The sequence below is a fragment of the Cibotium barometz genome, chromosome 47, assembly GCF_041138505.1.
Source record: "Cibotium barometz isolate CiBa-2024 chromosome 47, ASM4113850v1, whole genome shotgun sequence".
Lineage (NCBI taxonomy): Eukaryota > Viridiplantae > Streptophyta > Polypodiopsida > Cyatheales > Cibotiaceae > Cibotium > Cibotium barometz.
Genome location: NC_141092.1, coordinates 8149501 through 8171725, shown reverse-complemented (window position 1 = coordinate 8171725; position 22225 = coordinate 8149501).

The window sequence follows — 22225 nt, the reverse complement described above, 5'->3', positions numbered from 1 at the left end:
GTAGATGGCCTGCGTGACACATGTTCTTCTTCTTCCGCTCTTCCATCATAGCTCTGCACACTTGGCTTGCAGAACATGTCTTCTCCTTTTTCGTGAGAGCTTTGCTTTGCCAGCATGTGAGACGTATCTTCTTGTCTTTCTTCTCTTCCTCTTTTATGAGGCCCCTCATCTAATAGATCTTCATTTTGCTCTGTAGGTGGTCGCTCATCTAACAGATCTTCTTTTCGCTCTGTAGATAGCCTGCGTGACACATGTTCTTCTTCCTCCGTTCTTCCTTGAGAGCTCTGCACACCTGGCCTGTCTTCTCCTCTTTCGTGAGAGCTTTGCTCTGCCAGCATGTGAGAGGTATCTTCTTGTCTTTCTTCTCTTCCTCTTTTACGTCTTCGAGTGTAGACCCCTTTCATTGCCTTAGTGCAGGTCTACACAAGCCCTGTCTCAATAGAGGAAGCTCCCAAAGGTATACTGCTTAGCGAACTTCCAAAGTAGCCCGAGCTCGTGCTAATTTTTTTTTTTAAATCAAGAGAGACGAGCTCATGCTAATTTTAGAGCCCTCAATCAAGCAATGTTTGCTTTTCTTTGTGCTCATCACCTACGAATAGAAGACCAAGGGCAACCGTGACATCTATGGAGTCGAGCAATGTTAAGGACAAGGATGGAAACTAGGTGCCTATGAAATTTAACAAGTTTAGTTGGGTCACCATGCAACCATCCATGAAAGGCCCCCATAAAGTGGCCAAGAAATTTATCTCCTCCCCTAGCCATCATTGGAAAGGTCGTATTCTTGACTTCCAAATTACAGGAAATGGAAAAAGGTTAGTGAAAGTACAACATGTCCACATTTCAACATTGTTGAAGTTGGATCCTAGGCAAAGAACAAAGGCAAAAGCAAATTGTAAGTGTTAAATTCTTCTCTAGTCTCCTACTTGCATTTATTTTACTTTCTGTTGTGTAATTTATTGAAACATATGCGTTGCTTATTTCAGACATTTTTCCATCAAATTGTGTTGAATGACAGCCACTAGAATGCTTGACAGGAACTTTCAAAGCATTCCATGCATTTATTTTACTTTCTGTTTTGTAATTTATTGAAACATATGCATTGCTTATTTCAGACATTTTTTCATCAAATTGTGTTGAATGGCAGCCACTACAATGCTTAACAGGAACTTTCAAAGCATTCCATGCATGTGTAGGGGAGTTGATGTATGCCGGGGAAAAAGCATGTGCACTAGTACGATGTAGGCATGTTTGGGTTTTTTGGAGTCATCTCTTATAAATCATTTCATTGGCAAAGCGTTGTTGGGTTTATGGCCACATGTTAAGTTACATTAAAATGAAAGGATGCATTACAATGAAATTGAAAGAGAGAGGAGTGATAAGAGAGGAGAGAGAGTTTGCTCACCAAAATGAAAAATCGCTCGGTCGCCGTTAAATGCTCGCCAAAATCATCCCCCAGACTTGTTCAATGGGACGAATAAGCGACAAATAAATGTCACACCATTTTTGGTATATCTAATCTCATCAATGGGACGAATAAGCGACAAATAAATGTCACACCATTTTTTTTTATATCTAATCTCATCAACGTGTATTCTCACTGAGGGAGGCTTCAGGCTCTATGATCCTGTGACTAGAAAGGTTATTATCAGCAGGGATGTTGCATTTGCTCAAAATGACAGCTTACAGCCAGCAAACAAAGAGTTACCACCTTTTGATGAGGAGCCACTTGATATCATTAATTTTGATGATGAGGTAGATGATGTCCCTTCTGTATCTTATGCTCCACATGATGGGGGAGACATTCCTTCACATGTTTCAAATGGACATGAGGACAAAGGCAAAGCACCATTGAAAATGTATCAGAGGAGGGGAATAACTCAAGCACCCATTGGTACATCAAGTGGGACAGCAAATACCATATCAATGTATGTGTCTACAAATCCTTCCTCAGTGAGAATACACGTTGATGAGATTAGATATACCAAAAATGGTGTGACCTTTATTTGTCGCTTATTCGTCCCATTGAACAAGTCTGGGGGATGATTTTTGGTGAGCATTTAACGGCGAGCGATTTTTCATTTTGGCGAGCAAACTCTCTCTCCTCTCTTATCACTCCTCTCTCTTCCAATTTCATTGTAATGCATCCTTTCATTTTAATGTAACTTAACATATGGCCATAAACCCAACAATGCTTTACCAATGAAATGATTTATAAGAGATGACTCCAAAAAACCCAAACATGCCTACATTGTACTAGTGCACATGCTTTTTTGCCGGCATACATCAACTCCCCTACACTTGCATGGAATGCTTTGAAAGTTCCTGTCAAGCATTCTAGTGGCTGCTATTCAACACAATTTGATGAAAAAATGTCTGAAATAAGCAATGCATATGTTCCAATAAATTACAAAACAGAAAGTAAAATAAATGCATGGAATGCTTTGAAAGTTCCTGTCAAGCATTCTAGTGGCTGCCATTCAACACAATTTGATGGAAAAATGTCTGAAATAAGCAACGCATATGTTTCAATAAATTACAACAGAAAGTAAAATAAATGCAAGTAGGAGACTAGAGAAGAATTTAACACTTACAGTTTGCTTTTGCCTTTGTTCTTTGCCTAGGATCCAACTTCAACAATGTTAAAGTGTTGACAAGTACTTTCACTAACCTTTTTCCATCTCCTGTAATTTGGAAGTCAAGAATATGACCTTTCCAATGATGGCTAGGGGAGGAGATAAATTTCTTGGCCACTTTATGGGGGCCTTTCATGGATGGTTGCATGGTGACCCAACTAAACTTGTTAAATTTCATAGGCACCTAGTTTCCATCCTTGTCCTTAACATTGCTCGACTCCATAGATGTCACGGTTGTCCTTGGTCTTCTGTTCAAAGGTGATGAGCACAAAGAAAAGCAAACATTGCTAGATTGAGGGCTCTAAAATTAGCATGAGCTCGTCGATCTTGATTTTCTTTTTAAAATTAGTGTGAGCTCGGGCTTCTTGGAAGTTCGCTAAGCAGCATACCTTTGGGAGCTTCCTCTATTGAGACAGGGCTTGTGTAGACCTGCACTAAGGCAATGAAAGGAGTCTACACTCGAAGACGTAAAAGAGGAAGAGAAGAAAGACAAGAAGATACCTCTCACATGCTGGCAGAGCAAAGCTCTCACGAAAGAGGAGAAGACAGGCCAGGTGTGCAGAGCTCTCAAGGAAGAACGGAGAAAGAAGAACATATGTCACGCAGGCTATCTACAGAGCGAAAAGAAGATCTGTTAGATGAGCGACCACCTACAGAGCAAAATGAAGATCTATTAGATGAGGGGCCTCATAAAAGAGGAAGAGAAGAAAGACAAGAAGATACGTCTCACATGCTGGCAGAGCAAAGCTCTCACGAAAAAGGAGAAGACATGTTCTGCAAGCCAGGTGTGCAGAGCTATGATGGAAGAGCGGAAGAAGAAGAACATGTGTCACGGAGGCCATCTACAGAGCGAAAAGAAGTTCTGGTTGATGAGAGACCACCTACAGAGCAAAAAGAAGATCTGTTAGATGAGGGGCCTCATAAAAGAGTGAATGAAGAAAAATATTTGCCAAGCATATGGACTGTGGAGAGCGCTCAGGAAAAAGAAGATATGTCAGCAATGCAGCATTTGCAGGCCACTCACGAAGAAGCAGATTTGTCACGTACATTGTCTTTGGAGAACTCTCACGAAAGAGGAGAGGCCACCCACAAAGAAAAAGATTTGTCAGACACGCTTTTTGGAGAGTTCTCACGAAAGAGAAGAGGAAAAAGAAGGCATCCATCCTTTGCATGAGACGATGCCAACTCTGCACAGTGCTCACAATCCCATTCAGAATTTCCACAGTTGAAAGATGGAGCGTATAAGACATGCATTTCAAGATGCTATCATTCATCAAGGTAAACTTATTAGAGTCCCTTTGAAGGAGATGTATTGTTTTGAAGAGGGATACTCTTTAAAATTTCCAGTATCTCTAGTATATGGACGAAGATTAAGGAAAGAATCATTTACTTTCATAGAAAGGTCATCATTGTTACAACGTTTAATTAATGTGTTGGGCCTCACACGCCTTCTTCCCCCTACACCCACCTTGTTCCCTTATGCCTTGTCCCAAGATAGTAAAACTTCCTCAAGTACCACAACTTCCTCAAGTGGCACAACGATGGGATTGTCTCGTTCAACAGCTCAATGGATGTATGTAATAGGTTGTCAAGCTTGTGGAATCTCTACACTTGCTTTGGAGCTTGCCTTACGATTGAGGCGTTCGCCAAAGTCTGTATTGTTTATACACATTGACGAGACAGCCAAGGATGATGATGCTTGTATGAGCTTGGCACAAGCAGTTGCAATGATGTTTGTTGGGATGCCTGATGAGTCAAGTTTGCAATATATACTGGGCATGTGCTTTGATAGCTCTGGGAAGTTGATTTGCGAAGTTTCAACTTTTGTAGAGATGCTTGTGATGTGTGCAGAAAGTGCAAGTTGCAGAGGCAAGGTTGGAGTAATTTGTATAGTTGATAATGCACACGTTTTCTTTAATGATCATGATAACTATTTCACTAGAATTCTAATGAAGCTGTCTGAAAATCCTACTTGGAACAATGTGTGTACGACTATATTATTCGGTAGAGGCACTCAGCATCCAAATGCCTCCCTTAAAATTTTTTAAGTGGAGCCTAGTTTGGGCATGGCCTGTGTGTGGCAGCACTTTTGAGAAAGAGAAACATTCAATTGAATCCTAGTGAATTGGAAAAGCTAGAGTCTTCAACTGGCTTTCCAGTGAGAGATGTCATGGATTTCATTCGTTTGTACGAAGCAAGGAGGAATGAAAGTCCAGATAGGTTTGATCTCTCTCTACATGCATTTGAAGAAACAAAGGGACGGATTCTTAACGTAGAAATGCCTATGGTGACTTCAAAGATGCCGCCTATCTTAGCCTCGCACTTGCAAACAGGAGTATTATGCATGCGCCTTGGGCTCCGAGTAGATGCATCTCTTCCTGTTTCCATACTCTCAAAGTATATGTGGTTACGACACAATCACGGGGAGCATCATATCATGCCAGTCTCTCCTTACATTGAGAGAACACTTTGGTCTATGATCATGGAGAAAGAAGGTCACATAAAGTCTTTTGAGACTATCAGGGAGATTGTCAAGTATGTCTTTACATGCAAAGATTTGTTTAAGGAGAGCATGATTGGGGCATGTGTGGAACTTCTTATTACAAGCTACATCCATGCATACAAATGTTTCAAAATTGATAATGCAAGGAGCCTTGTACCGCCACGGAGGAATCTCTCCGTGGACTACAAATTCATGTATACGGAGTCATTCTATGGCAATAAGGTTCCTCCACACTTGAAGTTCTTTGCGGAGAAGCATTTTGTGTGGTCTACATCACCAAACTATCCAGCTATTGATGGGATTTTTTTTGACAAGAAATCAAAGGAAGCAATAGGAATTCAGGTCACTATTGTTAAAGATCTTAGCAAGCATGAAAATACATTCTATGGTGAGAAGGATGATGATGGTAGGGTTTGCGAGGCTTTAGACTGGGCTGAATTCCTAGGTGTACCAGAAGAGAATGTATGTGTACTATGGATTGGAAATGGAAGACAAGGATCAAGGGACTGGTCAGAATGTAGTGGTATTTGGAAGCATCAGCCAAAGCATTATTTCGCCACGTTGGAGGATTTGATAGCATCAAATGCACCCCACTTTGATGTTCTCAAGATTTTGTAGAGGGGATAGTGACAACACTGTGTGGTAATGACAGGTAGGATCACAATCACACTTTAGGATGCACCACAGTGGTGCACCCACGTTTGGGAAGGAGAACGAGTGTGTTTTTGTACATGATTCAGTCTTGTGGATGTAACCAATATGAGTTATACAAACATGTCACCCTTGTCATTCATATCCTTCTCAGCCAGCATTTGGGGTTGAAAGAGAGGATCAAGAGCATCAACTGTGTAGGTGTGCTTTTGTGTCATCAGAAGCACTGAATTTCGCAGCAGCATTACCTTCATTATTTGTGTCTATGGCTTACTGCCTCCTCGAATGTTTACTATATTTTGTCGTCAGATTTCCTGCTCAAAAAATTCTAATCTTGCGGTATGCATATCTGCTATCTTAGGGTGAAACAGTCCCTCTTGGTTTCTTGAGGGAGCTGTCATCTAGGGAGAAAGCATAATGTGAGTTCATATAATGTTGTAAAGATTTCGATATTATTTTAGCCACAATTGTTAATAGCTTGATGTATTTGATGACAACAAGACTTCATATTGCACATGCAGTAGGAGTTTTTTAAGTATCAGGTCTTAGAAGCACACCCACCCAAAGGAGATCTACTACAGCCACAGAGAGTAGTAAGAGAGTTAAAGTAGTTGGAATTTGGCATATTCTGTGGCATGAAAACACATATGACAAAAAGGTGTTTAAGCAGGCAGCACCCTTTTCTAAACAAAAAATCCCTTAGCAAGTCAAATAGTGGAATTGTCACCTTGTTCATTTTGTTTTCTTCTTATGACCATGATGATGTATCCGAAATGAAACTTGGACTAGAAGCATCTCCAAGAAGGAATGGGCTTTTGCATCATATGGATGGTAAGACATCATGTTGTGCAGGAACTTAGCATGGAATTTGGGATTTTTCATCATGAGTGTATTATGCCTTTTCGGCTAGACTCAATATCAATCCTGTCTCACAAAGATTTCAATGGGTTTTGGGTTTATTGAATATTCATTATCAATTCATGTGGTAATTTGTTCTTATATAAACTTAGATGTACTTTGAGCATTATCTTCCGTAACTGCTCTCGTCTTTGTCCACTTTGTAAAATAGTCTATGGCGCCTACTATAAAGCACACTTGTGTTCCATGACTAGGGGGGTGAATTGGCCCTATTTAATCTAGGCCCCATTTCTCAAATGGCTGTTCATCCATTATGGATTTCAATGGCATCCTATTATCTCTTTTGTAGGGACAGTCAACAACATGGTGTTTTCATCACAGCCAAAAAATTTGATAGGTGGGAGATTTAACATTTTTGTTTGATTTGCATAGACCAGAATGAGTTGCATGTACTCATTATCTTCCTAATATAATGGCATCGTGAAATCATTATAGAATTCATGTTTACTTCATACTCAGCATGCACTTGGTTTACTTGAGTAGGTCTTGGATATTGGGAATTTGGGTTCCACAATATATGTGGAAGTGCCCCACCACTTGCTGGTAATGTTAATTGCCTATTCTGAGGTGGGGGCGGTAATAGCCCTCTCACTTAGTTATTTCCAAGTAGAGCTAATGGTGCTTCCCTTCTAGGATTTTCCACTCTAGCATTATAGAAGCAGTCATCGATAGTATGACTTCCATGGGTCTTACAGATGTCACAATAATTACCTTGGCATCCAAGATTCCTAGGTTATTAAAGTCTATCAATTAGTAGTGGAACATTTATCGTATGGTTGGTTAAGTAGTGTGGACACCACACATTATCTCTCCAAGGATAGTGAGGAGCTTGATTTTTCATTATTCTAAACTTATGGTCTATCGCTTTTGGAGGATTCTTCCTTGATCTTATTCATAACTTTGTTTGACAAGGCTGTATTACTCTCTCATTGCTTCTTCCTTTGCTCTTGGTGCGTGGCATCTATCTGCATCTTTCTCCAATCAAGGAGGATCGTATTGGAGCTAACATTGGCCTCATCTTTAGGTGATGTCCCTGCATATCAAATATTGTAAGTTTATCCTCTTCTTCCACAACTGCTTTAAAGGCTACATTTAGGGTATGGTAGTTTGTATATTACTTAATCCCATTAAAGTCTTAGGTTTTAACCCGCATAGGAACCATACAATCAGGGACTGTTCGTCTGGTCGGGGAGTAAAGCAGGCTACAAGGGGTAGTGAGATGCATCTCATAATCCCTCATGAGCTCTTTAGGTGCTTGTTTAATTCTCTCCAAGTGAAGTCTAGGATCATAAAAAAGCAACCAACGAGCACATCTCTCTCTACACTATCTGGCTAGTTTAGGGTAATCATTACGGACATCCTAAGTCAGGAGCCCATTTCAAGCATCCAGTGCCCAGCCAAGGAGTTGCCCAGCAGCAAGCCTCAAGGGCAACCATATTCCAGCAGTTCGCGCCTCAGTTACAGGCCCAGTTCAGCATGGACCAGCAGTAGATTCCTAGTAGCCTTCATTGGCATTTACGCAGCAGTAGTGTCCCTTCATTGGGCACCTGTTCAGCATAGCTCCAGCCCTTCAGTGGGTCCAGAAGTAGCATCAGTATAGCTGCCTTCAGTGGACAGCCAGTTATTAGGGATTCCACTTCATATTAGAATCCACCCTAAAGGAGGAGGATCAGCCCCTTCTCTGCAGTAGTTATCTTTTAGGGTTTTGATCCCTTGTATATTTCATTCAGTCCCATTTGGGGCCTTCCAGTTATTCATATTCTTTTGCCTCACTTGAGGCACCCATATGTACTATGTCATGAGCATGCACACCTGTGTATGCCATCTAGCACTCACCTTCACCATTCCACTGAGATATTAGTTAGCCACGCTTCCGCACAGTTAGATTTAGGAAAGGTTTCTCCAGGAACCAAAAAAACATGGTGGGATCTACATCTCCGGCACTGTTGGAAGGTAGGATGTCAATGTCCCATTGTAGGCCCCCAAATGAGGAGTGCCAGGATCATTGGACATACTAGTGAGAGTATCCGTCAGAAGGTAAGTGAGAGATTGGCAAGGGACAATACTCATGAAGCATGCACATGGTTGGGAGAATACCTCGGAGTACTCGATGGTTGGGATGAATGTAGTGGAACTTTGGCTGCATATCGGGGTCCATCAGAGGCTCCTCGTGGTGTGAAAAAGGTATACCCAGCAGTCACCATCTGTTGGAGTGTCCTCGGGCGTCGGAAGTGCAATTTCCATGGAAAAAGGGACGACATCAGGCTTCTAAAAGGTGGCGACAGCATTCGAGGTATGGCTGGAGCAATCCACAAGTCTTGGACAGGCTATGGGCAGCTAGGCATAGCCCTAGAGGTGGCGGCTGGAAGGCGCCTCACTTGGTGTCTATGACTGGTCGACCAGCAGTAAGGCCAAGTCGTCTAACTGTAAGAGGGTGGAGGGCTGCAGGATAAGGGCCCACAAGGGGCAAGAGATAGTCGCCCATATTGGTGGGATTGAGATAGCCGACCAATCGAGGGACTGGTCGGCCAATCCTAGAACAGCCAGCCGACCAGCCATTAATGATGGCCAGCCACTTCAGTCCACCAGCCCAACTCCCCTATATAAATGGGCCTCCTCTCCCTTATTTGACGCATCCAGTTATATCTCAACAGCCAGCAAGTCCAGCCCATTTGGAGAGGATTCCACCAGCAAGAAAGAACCAGGAGGAGCTGTTCCAGCCAAAGGATCCAGTAGGGGATGGAGCAGTTGGTGGAGACAGCCCACTCCAAAGATGCGTGGTAGGTCTTGCCCAGAAGGTGTCTACCGGAGAAGCAAAGACAGAATCTCAGACGGAGAGGTGGACGGAAGAGTTCCAGCCAACAGAATGATCGAGTCCTAGACGGAAGGACTCTCATAGCAAGGATCTAAAGTCCTCTATTGAAGCCACGGTTGGTGGCAGCACGGAGGCTATCTTTTGCTACAGCCAGGGACTGTTGTAAAGCTCTCGTGTGAGCTATTTGTTGGTGTTGTGCCTTGAGCACGATTTTGCCTCATTTACTTCAGTTCTATTTCAGCACGTTGTATCTGCTTTTGTTGCATGATTCCTTCATCGATGTTTATGCTCCAACTGGCGCTTGTATGAGCGTGGTATCAGAGGGTAATGGTTTATCAGTTTATTCCAACATGTGGTATCTTAGCTAGGTTGGTAGCCATCAACCGAGCTACGAGCTAGTGGTACATGTGTTTTCTAACATGGTATCAGGCGGATGATCTGAGGGACCTATCAAAGGCGGATGATCTATGGACCTACCAAGGGCCTAGGATCCAGGAGCTCTAGGGAAGGAGGTTCGTGCTGAAGACCTTGCTTCATCGGGAAGCTCGGAAGGAGAATTGAATGCGCTAAGTAGACGAGGACTTAGGTGCTATTGAAGAGATCATTTATTGGCGTGGATCGAAGACTTGTCAAAGGAGATCTTGGGAGCAAAGGGAGCTACAGAGGAGTATCAATTTTGCCTTATTTGGAAGGTAAATTGAAGACTCGATAGTGGAGCAGACCAAGCTAGCCTTGAGACCGGAGGACAGAAAAGTGCTGAGACATGGATTACCTATTTATAGGTGTTGGGTTCCAGGAGTCGAGCAAACTTGCTGGAGACAAGTACAACCTATGGCGTCAGGAAGCCATGGAAGTATTTGAAGCCGAAGGTGTGTGGGATGTGGTCAGAGGACGCATGGAAGAACTTGGAGAGCTTTCATCAGATGGGAAGAGAGCTTGGTTGAAGAAGGACGCGAAGGCAATAGCCATCATTTTCATGTCAGTTGAGGATGACCTTCTACCTATGCTTCAAGGAGCAAAGACCTCTTCCATTATGTGGTCCAGACTCATGGATGAGTTTGGGGACCCAATGCTTTAACAGGTGACCCCACATTCCGAGGAGCTTCTTGCCCGGGGAGTTATGTGCTTGGAAGACTCCGAGCTGTCCACTCATTCTGAGGGTGTCACATGCACCATGCATTATGGCACATGTGTCATAACTGACTGAGCTAAGCAAAGCTCTGTAAGATAGATTAGTACCCAAATAGGTGACATTGTGGTAGGCCATTGCCATTGTGAGCCCTTGTCCAGGGACAGCCGGCATGAGCTACCTAGGTCAAGGAGACTTAGGGTTAGCAGTAAGTCCAGATCCCACTGGAGAACTTAGATTAGGTCAAGCCTAGGTTAGGGTTTGATAGACCTATTCATGGTCTAGGCATTGTTCAGGTGCCAAGTCATAACAGTGTCAAAGGGCATGTACATATGTCAAAGGAAAAGCATCAAACAAGACAAGTCAAAGGGCAAAGCATTGACAAGTTCCTGACAAAGACAAGGGCATAGCAGCATCAGTTAGACAAAGGCAGAAAGGTACAAGGGATTACCTCAGCAAGGTACAGCAGCAGGGTACAGTGGTAGGTGGCAGCCAAAGCCAGACAACAGGTACAGCAGAGGAAGTCGGCAATTCCAGCAGCAAATTCGACGATTAGACAGCCAGCAAGTCGGCCAGGACAGCAGCATAATAGCCGACAGGAAGAGCATTAAATAGGGCAGCCAAGTCAGCCGACCATCTCAGTCAACCAGCAGAGTCGGCCTGTTTCAGCACAAAACAGCCGACCAGGTCTGCAGATCTGCAGACCCTGGTCGGCCAACTAAGCCAGGCCTATAAGTATAGCCCTCTAGCCCCTCATTTGACAGATCTTCAGCAGCAGCTCCCGCCTCCTCTAGAGCAGCTTCCAGCCCTTTCCAGGAGCAGTAGCAGCCTTTAGCCCAAGTTCAGTAGTAGCTTCCAGCCCATAGATCCCTCCAGCTTCAGCAGGGATAAGCCACCATGAGCCTCTCCACAGTCAGCCAGCAACAGAGCCCATGATCCAGCATGGGAAGGGAGATTTCCGTCAGTAAAGGAGTCTACAGATAGTCCATTAGGGCCATGTCAAGGCATGCCAAGGGAGCTATTCATGCTCCACAGTTGTATTCAGTTCTCCACCTAAGCAAATACCTTATGGGGGGCCCATGTGGGATTGGGATCCATACAAAGATGGTGTAGGAGCCATGCTCCCTATCTCTCTCTAACCCTACACTCTATGGATGCCATGTATGCTAAGTGCTAAATACGGTGTTAAGTAGGTGATTGCTACGGTCAGATGCATGTTTAGAGACTAAGAATAGTAGAAGAGTCTCCGCATGTTACGGAGGGGAATAGTGAGATGGACATTGTGAAAGTTGCCCAATGCCGGAGCTTACAGTCACAGGTGGAGATTTGGGACTTCACCAAAGTGCTTGTGTACCAGACATAGCGGAGTAAGTGATGCCGACATTCCGTGAGGTAGGCCTTTCGGAGGTAACCCTAGAGAAGGTTTAGATGGTGGAGGTCATGCATAGACCTCAGGTCACATCAGTTCCATTGGTTCCAGTGATCATGTAGAAGGTGCAGGTAAATGTGTTTGACTCATCCAGTGATAAAGACATGTTTTACTCACTTGATTTGGGGGTAAGGTTGGAATAGGGTTCTCAGGAAGATATTCCCAAGGCGTTCCTCCCTCCAAAGGGGGAAGACTTCAGAGATCAGGACCAGGTGGAGCTGCCTATGTTGTCCGGTGGCAATGGCAAGGTTCTCCCTTTGGAGGGGGACGATGGAGATGACCCGGAGGTGCAGCCCAAGCCGTTCGTGGCAAGGGCAAGATCAAGGACGATCGTGACCAGGACCAGAACCTTTCAGGACAGGAGAGCCTTGCGAGGCAGGCCGTAAGCCTAGCACAGGAGGCGTTGGCAAAACCAAACCTGAAGACGACATCCCTTTGATGGCTTTCCAAGCTCGAGGTTGGATAGCTGTCAAGAACCATTTGATGATCGAGGATGATGACTACGAGCGTGATGCGAATATGGTCGGGGACCAACAGCAGTTACATTACGGCGTTCACGGAGGTTGCTTGATGACCAACACGAGGGGAAGACAACAGCTAGAGCACTAGATCTTCAGGACAGGTGTTGGCACTCATCATTGAGAGGGGGTGTTGGAAGGTAGGATGTCAATGTCCCATTGTAGGCCCCCAAATGAGGAGTGCCGGGATCATTGGACATACTAGTGAGAGTATCTGTCAGAAGGTGAGTGAGAGATTGACAAGGAACAATACTCATGAAGCATGCACATGGTTGGGAGAATACCTTGGAGTACTCGACAGTTGGTATGGATGTAGTGGAACTTTGGCTGCATATCGAGGTCCATCAGAGGCTCCTCGTGGTGTGGCAAAGGTATACCCAGCAGTCACCATCTGTTGGAGTGTCCTCGGACACTGGAAGTGCATTGGCCATGGAAGAAGGGCCGACGTCAGGCTTCTAGAAGGTGGCGGCAGCATTCGAGGTGTGGCTTCACAGGTCTTGGACAGGCTATGGGCTGCTAGGCATAGCCCTAGAGGTAGCGGCTGGAAGGCGCCTAGCTTGGGCTGCCTTCAGAAGCCCCAAAGGGGATCAAAGGGGTGTCGCCAGCAGCTATGGCTGGTCGACCAGCAGCAAGGCCAAGTCGTCCAGTTGAAAGAGAGTGGAGGGCTGCAGCACGGTTTTGCCTCATTTACTTCAGTTCTACTTCACCACGTTGTATATGCTTTTGTTGCATGATTCCTTCATCGATGTTTATGCTCCAACTGGCGCTTGTATGAGCGTGGTATCAGAGGATAATGGTTTATCAATTTATTCCGACATGTGGTATCTTAGCTAGGTTGGTAGCCATCAACTGCTATGGACATATGGGCCCGTGCACAATCAATCAAGGGGCTCGACTCATTACCCTAGTACTATAACGACCACAATCGACTAATGGAAATCCGTCCTACAAGCAAGCACAAACAACCGATCATAGAAACACAAGGAAAAGAGCAGGCAAGCTCACCACCCAACCATGATGCTCATGGGTCTAGGTCCCATAGAATCCGCATCCTCATTAAGCCATGCTGAGCTGCTGCACAGATGATCTGCATCCGATCGATCCATGACAAACCTGGTGTCCCATACCACCAGGTGGCACCCCTATGGCGTCCTCACGGAGCCATGGACTGCATCGGGATCTGGGCTCTACAAGATAGCAGGTATGTGTCCACACCAAGTCCAGGACTAGACCTTCTACCTGAAAGACTCCATGGCAGAATGATTCCCCTGGACTCCTAGGCTCTCCTATATAGACTAGAGCCTAAATGCAAATACTAACACTAATGCTAACACACGCCTGATATAGCGGCCACAAGCCCCAAATCGATGTGTCCTAGCAACTCAACCTGAATCATGCCGCCTAGCTCCTAGCCTCCCCAAGCCAATTGAGCTAGCCACGTGTGCCCTAAGCCCACGTTAGATACCATCCAAAAATTAATTTTGCACATACGTGGCAGAACCAAGCAAAATCACGTTCACCTACTTCAAAATTGTCATCCAGGAGTGGCTCTGATACCATATGTGATCATAGAAACACAAGAGAAAGAGCAAGCAAGCTCACCACCCAACCATGATGCTCACGGGTCTAGGACCCATAGAATCCACATCCCCACCGAGCCAAGTTGAGCTGCTACACAGATGATCTGCATCCCACCAATCCATGACCAACCTGGTGTCCCATACCACCAGGTGGCGCCCTCAAGGAGCCACAGACTGCACCGGGATCTGGGCTCTACGAGAGAGCATGTGTGTCCACAGTAGGTCCAGGGCTATACCCTTCTGCCTGAAAGACTCCATGGCAGAATGACTCCCCTAGACCCCTAGGCTCTCCTATATAGGCTAGAGCCTAAACACAAACGCTAACGCACGCCTGATATAGCGGCCAAGCCCCAAATCCATCTGTTCTAGCAACTCAACCTAAATCATGCCCGCCTAGCTCCTAGCCTCCCCAAGCTAACTAAGCTAGCCACGTGTGCCCTAACCCCACGTCAGATACCATCCATGCACATGACAGGTACCTTGGTTCCCTGGATTCACGGTGGACTAATTTGAGGCTATGTAGGATATCCCCCACTATCCGATCACCATCAGCTTTCCAGGTCTTGCTTTTGAGTTTCGTCATTTGCTTCATTCCCTAGGCTGTCTCTTTGGGACCCCGCTAGCGCACTCATTCCGTGACTCGATCACAGGTGACGGGGTTCCCATCGTGGGATTTGTCTTTTGCAGAGGTAATATGCTTTGGATATGCTGTCAAAGTATGGAATGACATATTGCAAGCCCATTTCACTACCATTGGATAAGAATGCAAAGTTGTGTGCATATAGATCTGCTTGAAGAACTTACTATGTTAAGATTCATAGTAGATAGCTTGGTATATATGACTATTACCAAACTGGATTTGATGGTAAGTTAGTTTATGCAGGTGCCAAGGAAGCCCCCCTTGGATAGCTAGGCACATACTCTAGTACATAAGGTCCACTTTTCACTATGGACTTTTTCATGAGTTTGGATAGTAGATAGAGTTACTTGGATACACAGATGCCGACTATGTTGGTAGATCTCAAACAGAAGATCTACTAGCGTGCTTATGTTTCTCTTGGTACTGTTGCTATCAGTTGGAGCAACAAGAAACAACCTACAATGGCTTTGTCTAACACAAAGGCAGCGTATAGAGGTGTAGCAATGGCTACAGTTGGAGCAGCAAGAAACAACCTACAATGGCTTTGTCTAACACAAAGGCACAGTATAGAGGTGTAGCAATGGCTACATGTGAGAGGTAGCTTGGTTGCAGAAGCTAGTTGTAGATATAGGATAGTCATCAAAAGAATCAGTTGTCATTTATTGTGACAACATGAGCAACATACAGTTGATGAGCAATCCAGTGTTTCATGCTAGAACTAAGCACGTTAAGGTGCACTATCACTTTGTGTGTGCGCAGGTTTTAGCAGGTCGTATATGTTAGCACATAGGATCAAGTACCTGATTTGCATTGGGCGCGAAAAGCTACGCAAGTTTAGAGATCTTGGTGTGTAGAAATTGGGATTGAGCTTGAGAGGGAGTGTTGAGACTACACATGAGATGCATCACCATACACATTAGATGCTAGGGTGACCATTGTGCATTTATATCAACACCTTAGTTGAATAACAGTTGTATGACAACTATCTCTATGTATTATGCTGTAGCGTACTGTGACTAGTCTACCTGTTAAGTCACTAAGTACACATCTTAGACCGTAGCAATCACCCTAACACCGTCTTAGCAATCCATGACATCACTCACTTAGCATACATGAACATCAAGAGTGAAAGGGTAGAGAGAGAGGGCAGCATAGAGCTCTACACATGATTTCTGGGTCCCAATCCCACTTGGGCCCCCGTAAGGTATTTGCTTTACTGATGGAGAACTGTATACAAATTGTGAGCATGAATAGCTCCTTGGGCATGCCTTGGCATAGCCCTAACTGTCTAGAACTCCTTGACTAATTTGGATCTCTTTCCCTTAGCTGGATGGAGCTCCTCCCTGTTGGACATGGCTGTCTTTAGTCCTCCTGGATGGCTTCTAGCTGCTCCTTTAGGCTGGATCTTGGTAGACGACTGCTGGAGAGGCTAGGGCTGAGCTTGGCACTGGCTGAGGAGGCTGATGGAGGGTTGCAACTGCATGGTTTGTTGCTGGAACTGAGTCGCCAGGTAAGGACTGCAGAGGCGACTTGCTTGCTGGCTAAGACTTGCTGAAACTGAGGGCTGGAAGGCTGTAGACTGAGCCTTCTTGCTGTACTGAAGCGCTGGATTGGCTGAGCACTTGATGAATGAAATGGAGGGCTGGGGTCTATTATATAGGCTGGAGGAAATCTGCAGACTAGATGGCCGACCAGGTCTGCAACTGGTCGGCCTACATGCTGACTGAAATGGCCGACTTCCTGGAGCTGGCCGGCTGGCATTTAATGCTTAGTTGGCCGACTTTATTGCTGCTGGTCTGCTGCCATAAATTGCCCTATTGGTCGGCCTATGTGGGCCGTCTTCTGGCTGTCTTCTGCTGCTGCCAATAGTCGGCTATCTGGCTGTAGCTTAGTCGACTATTCTATGGGGACTTTAGCACCTATTTTGGCTACCATGACTGGATACCTTTGCTGCCCTTTGTCTGCTGCAACTGATGCCCTCAACGATGAGGTACTTTGCCCTCTGCTTGGCCTTTGACTGAGGCACTTATCTTATGCCATCCTTGACCATGAATAGGTCTTTGTTTTGACAAACCCTAACCTAGGCTTGACCTAACTAAGTTCTCCAGTGGGATCTGGACTTATCGGTTAACCCTAAGGCTCTTTGACCTCAGCAAAAATGAAGCATGAGAAGGAGAAGGGTAAAGGGAAAAGTCCACTCTACAAGCTTCAATTTGATATTGAAGCTGCAAACAGATCTCAAAAAGGTGCTTGAAGAGAGGATTCTAAACAGCAGGGTAGAATTTACACTAGGGGAAGTTTTGGGGATTGCAAAGAAAGAATTCCATGATGAGATAATTGATATTATACGAAGGAAAAGGCAATCCATAATTGAATCTATTCCATCACAAGGAGAGGCAAGCACTTCCAAGACTCATGGAGTATAGGTACAGCAAAAGGAAGAGAGAGAAAATGTGGTGGAATGTAATCACTCTGCTGAGGGGGCACGACAAGTGCGCTTTGTGGAAGAGGATGATGTAGCTCATGGCCTGAGCTTCACCTCTAACTTCAAGCTTCACCTCTAACGTTGGGCAAGTCAAACCGAACAAGCCATTCTTTAACGTAGCTACCATGTTGAGGCAAGCAACAACCGACGATGAACGTGTACCGTAAGACCAGCTAATGGAAAAGTTGTTCTGCTTCTCGCATGGCCTAAGTCACATGCCCCAACACACTATGTAGGAGACATAGCTAGGATCGTTCCTCCCACACGACCTAGTGGCCAAAGCCTGGCAAATGTGTACTAGCCTGTAAAGCCCACTAGCTCAAAGCACCTTGTACAAGGGAATACTACCCCAAGAGAGATGGGGCTCTATCTGTATAAGACACCGACATACACACTCATTAATCCATGTTTATTTATGGATTAATTTATTTATCTATTAATTAACCTATGTTTCTCCATGTCTTAATTTATTTTATGCAGAGACTATGTTTCAAAGGGGGCTTCCCCAAATGTTCAAGAAAAAATTCAAACCCTAAACCTTTCTTACCCCAAAGGTGAGATCTACCACTAAGCTATGAAGTAATATATAATCTCCTTTCCTAATAGTAGTATTATAAATGCTCCCTCATCCCCATCCCTCTTTAATGCCCTTATCCTCCCCAATCTCACACATCCCTCCCCCTTTAATGTCCCCCCCCCACCCGTGAGACTAATGATTACCCCCCTCCCCCTTTATTTAATCCAAACCCTCCCCCTCCCCCCTTTTTATACCACTCCCCTCTCCCCCCTTCCCCCAAATAAAATATGATTTTTTACCAATAGGCCCCCCCTTTTAGACATCCTAAATGCTCTACACCATAGTCAAGTAGATAGGAAGCTCATTTCTTGAGTCTGGGAGTTTTCACATAATTGTTGTTCCCTGGTTAACAACAATAGATGTCCTTTAATAGCAAAACAATTCACTATTCGCGCATTAAGCTTCAGATACTAAATAAAGCCAGAGCAAAGTTGTCACATTGTTTACAAAGCAAGAGCCTGCATCCTGGTGCACTACATACAGTGTTCGTTCGCTACCCAAAGGGGTTCCCAATATGCTAAGAGCAAGTGAAAAATGAGGGCTAGCCTTCACTTGCAAGAAAATCTACACTTGAGTAGAGTGGATGTACTCAACTTTCTGGTTCATCATTAAGGAAAAATCTAACGAGTAGTTCCATCGAGTAAAAAATGCAAGGGGTCTCACACCTAAAGGTCATCCCTCGTTCTATAGTTCTATTTTTGTGCCACCTTTCGCATGGAGCTCAAGATCTACTAAAATCAGGTCTCTTTTGGACTGGTACACTAGAATATCTTGGCTCTTGAGCAATGGCACCCTTGGGGAGTAAGTTAAAGCTTTTAGGTAGGCTTATATTCAATCTGGTAGTTTGTTATTGTTGAAATTTGAGCATAATGATGAGCTATGGTGGATCATACACTAGAATCAACATGATTAACAAAGTGATTAAGAAATGATTAAGACGTAATTAGTGAATAATTAGCAGATAGATTAATGTAGACATGGATACTCAAAAACCAGCAAATTCTCATTAGGGCTATGCCTCAATTTATAGAGTTTACATCAAGCATCAAATCCCATTGATTTCTCCATGATTCACTCCCTGAATATCTCCACCTTTTGCCTGATTCTCTCCACCTCTTCTCTTTTCCCTGAATATCTCCCAGAATATCTCCACACTCCTAAATTCCCTCATGCTACCCATTATTCTCTCCCAGTAGATTCTCCTAACCTTTTTACAGGTTCTTTCACAATTACATCTCCTCTTTTACAGCCTCTATCCAAGAGCTTGTTCCCACACACACCCTATTCACTTGTATATTTCAACACCTCCCCTCAAGTGAATACTCCTAGTACACCTAGACCCTATACCAAGTTTGCCTCCCCTTTACTTGGTAGTCCGCGACCAGTGTCTACTCCTCCCCTCAAGTTATCTCAGCACACCTGGACCCTGTATCAAGTTTCTCTCTTACTTGACAGTCCGCGACTAGTGCCTCAAGTCCCTAAACCCATAGTCCTTGACACTCTCTCTCTCTATGTGTCCAAGGCTTACTATAGTTGCCCGCGACCTTGACTAAAGTGCTCACACATACATCTACCACGTGGCCTACATCATCGGTGGCTCAGAGGTGGTTTTACTTTATTGGGACAGGTTACATTGGGTTGTGGGCCTCTCTCTCTCTCTTTCTCTCAGAGATTTTCACATGGCTCCTCACTCTTTGGAGCCTCACATCTTCTCTTGTCTTCAGTCTTCTTGTCGTGGCAGCTTCTCTCCACGTGTTCGTCTCTTCTTTCAGTCTTCTTGGGGCAGCTTCTCTTCTTGTGGCAGCTTCTCTTCTCGTGTCCATGTCTTCCTTCAGATCTTCTTCTCGGTGTGGATCCTCTTCTTGGGAAGAGATATTCTTCTTCTTTCATGGCTGGGGCCATGAGCTCGTCCGTCAGGTCATTTTGCTCCATGTGAGCAACATGTTTCAATGTTTTGCTGACAGTTCCTTTGGGTTTTTGATGTTTATATTTTGTCATTATGCAATGCAAACCCAAATTTATGCGGGAGGTCTTACCTCTTGTCTTATTCTGGACAAGGGCAGTGTCTGTTCCCATTTTTACACTGATGCAATGTGCCCAATACATAATACGTATAGCATCCATTCTTATGCACATTCCAAATGCAACTCTGGCTATGAATAATCTTGAATTTGAGTGAGATTTACAGGCATTAACCAAGGGTTAAATGCAAAATGATGATTTTCACAATTTTATCAGCACAATTTTTCCAGAAATTACATTAAATCAAGGGTAACCAATTTGTACGGGATGGTTGGAGTATCAAACCAACTCCGATTTGAAATCTGAAGTTATAGGGATCTGTATCAGATACCTAATGGTTAATTTGAACCCTCAATTGCACCAAAGTACAGTGATTAGCACTGATTAATCACTGATTAGCAAATTAATACTCTGTTTTGTGTGCAGAAAACAGAGTATGCGGGGAGCCCAGATCTGGTGCCTTCCACTTCAAATGAGCTCAAATGCTTTCAAAGGCATTAATAGCAATGAGTCTAGTAGAGGATTAAGCCAAGAAACACAAGATTTGACCAAATAATGAAAGCTTAATCTCTGTTTTACCAAAGTCACCTGCAGATTTGATGAAGAGCTTGGATCTCTCTGTAGACTTGATGAAATTGATTTCTGTCTTCACCAGCTTGTAGAGCATGCTTGAAAACCCCCGGGACTAAGAGGAATTGAACCAATTTGACTTGAGCAAGTAGTAATGGCAGAAACTGCAGAGAAAAAAGGCGCCTGCAAAATCAGCGATTTCTCCTAAACGCCTGCGCGTTTTGCTGCGCTGTTTGATGTGCTTGTAGCTAGGAGTGTTGGCTAGCTTAAGCTAGAAGGGCATAGCCTAATAATGAGTGTGCATGGAGAATAGAGTCCTCCACTGGCTGAGGGTGAAGGGGAAGAGTGAAAACTCACTAAAAAATTGATTTTTTACTAATTATCTTACTAATCCTGATTAATTCACTAATGGGCTCATAAATCTGGTTGATTCTAGGCATGGCTCTGATACCATGTTGAAATTTGAGCATAATGATGAGCTATGGTGGATCATACACTAGAATCAACATGATTAACAAAGTGATTAAGAAATGATTAAGACGTAATTAGTGAATAATTAGCAGATAGATTAATGTAGACATGGATACTCAAAAACCAGCAAATTCTCATTAGGGCTATGCCTCAATTTATAGAGTTTACATCAAGCATCAAATCCCATTGATTTCTCCATGATTCACTCCCTGAATATCTCCACCTTTTGCCTGATTCTCTCCACCTCTTCTCTTTTCCCTGAATATCTCCCAGAATATCTCCACACTCCTAAATTCCCTCATGCTACCCATTATTCTCTCCCAGTAGATTCTCCTAACCTTTTTACAGGTTCTTTCACAATTACATCTCCTCTTTTACAGCCTCTATCCAAGAGCTTGTTCCCACACACACCCTATTCACTTGTATATTTCAACAGTTATTAGAGTCCCATGCTTCCCAAGCTGTGTGTTATCTCTCTTTGAGGCAATCATTGGTAGAAAACTTTGCTAAGTATACACTTTTCTCAAATGTAATATTGAAAGAATCGTGCTCGATCTGATCAGGAGGGCACTATTCTTGGCCCACAATTTTTTGCCTTGATCCGCTTGTCTAAGGCTGGGTTCACACACATCTGCCCACCCCTAGTGGACAATCCAAAAAGTGGGGAGGCATCCAATGATATTTTACAACCCATTTAGGAGCATTTCACACATCAAGCTAGACAGATATTGGAGAATCTCACATGGCAGCTGACTCACTGATGTGTTTGCCATGCCTAGATTCCTGCAGGCTAAGGTCGACCACAAGGTGGGTCCGCCGAGCCACACCAATATGAACCTGTGACCATGTCTAGCATAATCAATGACTTACCACCAAGCCATGTCTCATGCATCCAAAGAAATCGGTCAAATGTGCACATACAAAGTGAAGGAACCTTTGAGGATGAGCAAGATGATGAGATGGAATAGTAGAAGACTATGAACTAGTGTAGAGGTTTATAAGAAATGGAATCACCATAAAGATTTTGCCATTTATAGGATTCTACTGAGTCAGTTCATCCCACTCTCCCGACTCATTAGTCGACCCAGTTTGCACTTTAGCCATGGTTGCTCATCAGCCAACTCAATTATACAAAATTATTGTGTGTGTGTGTGTGTGTAGATACATACATACATACATACACATATACATATATATATATATATAGAGAGAGAGAGAGAGATAGAGAGAGGGAGAGAGGGAGGGAGAGAGAGAGAGAGAGATAAACGTGCATAGCCCAACCAC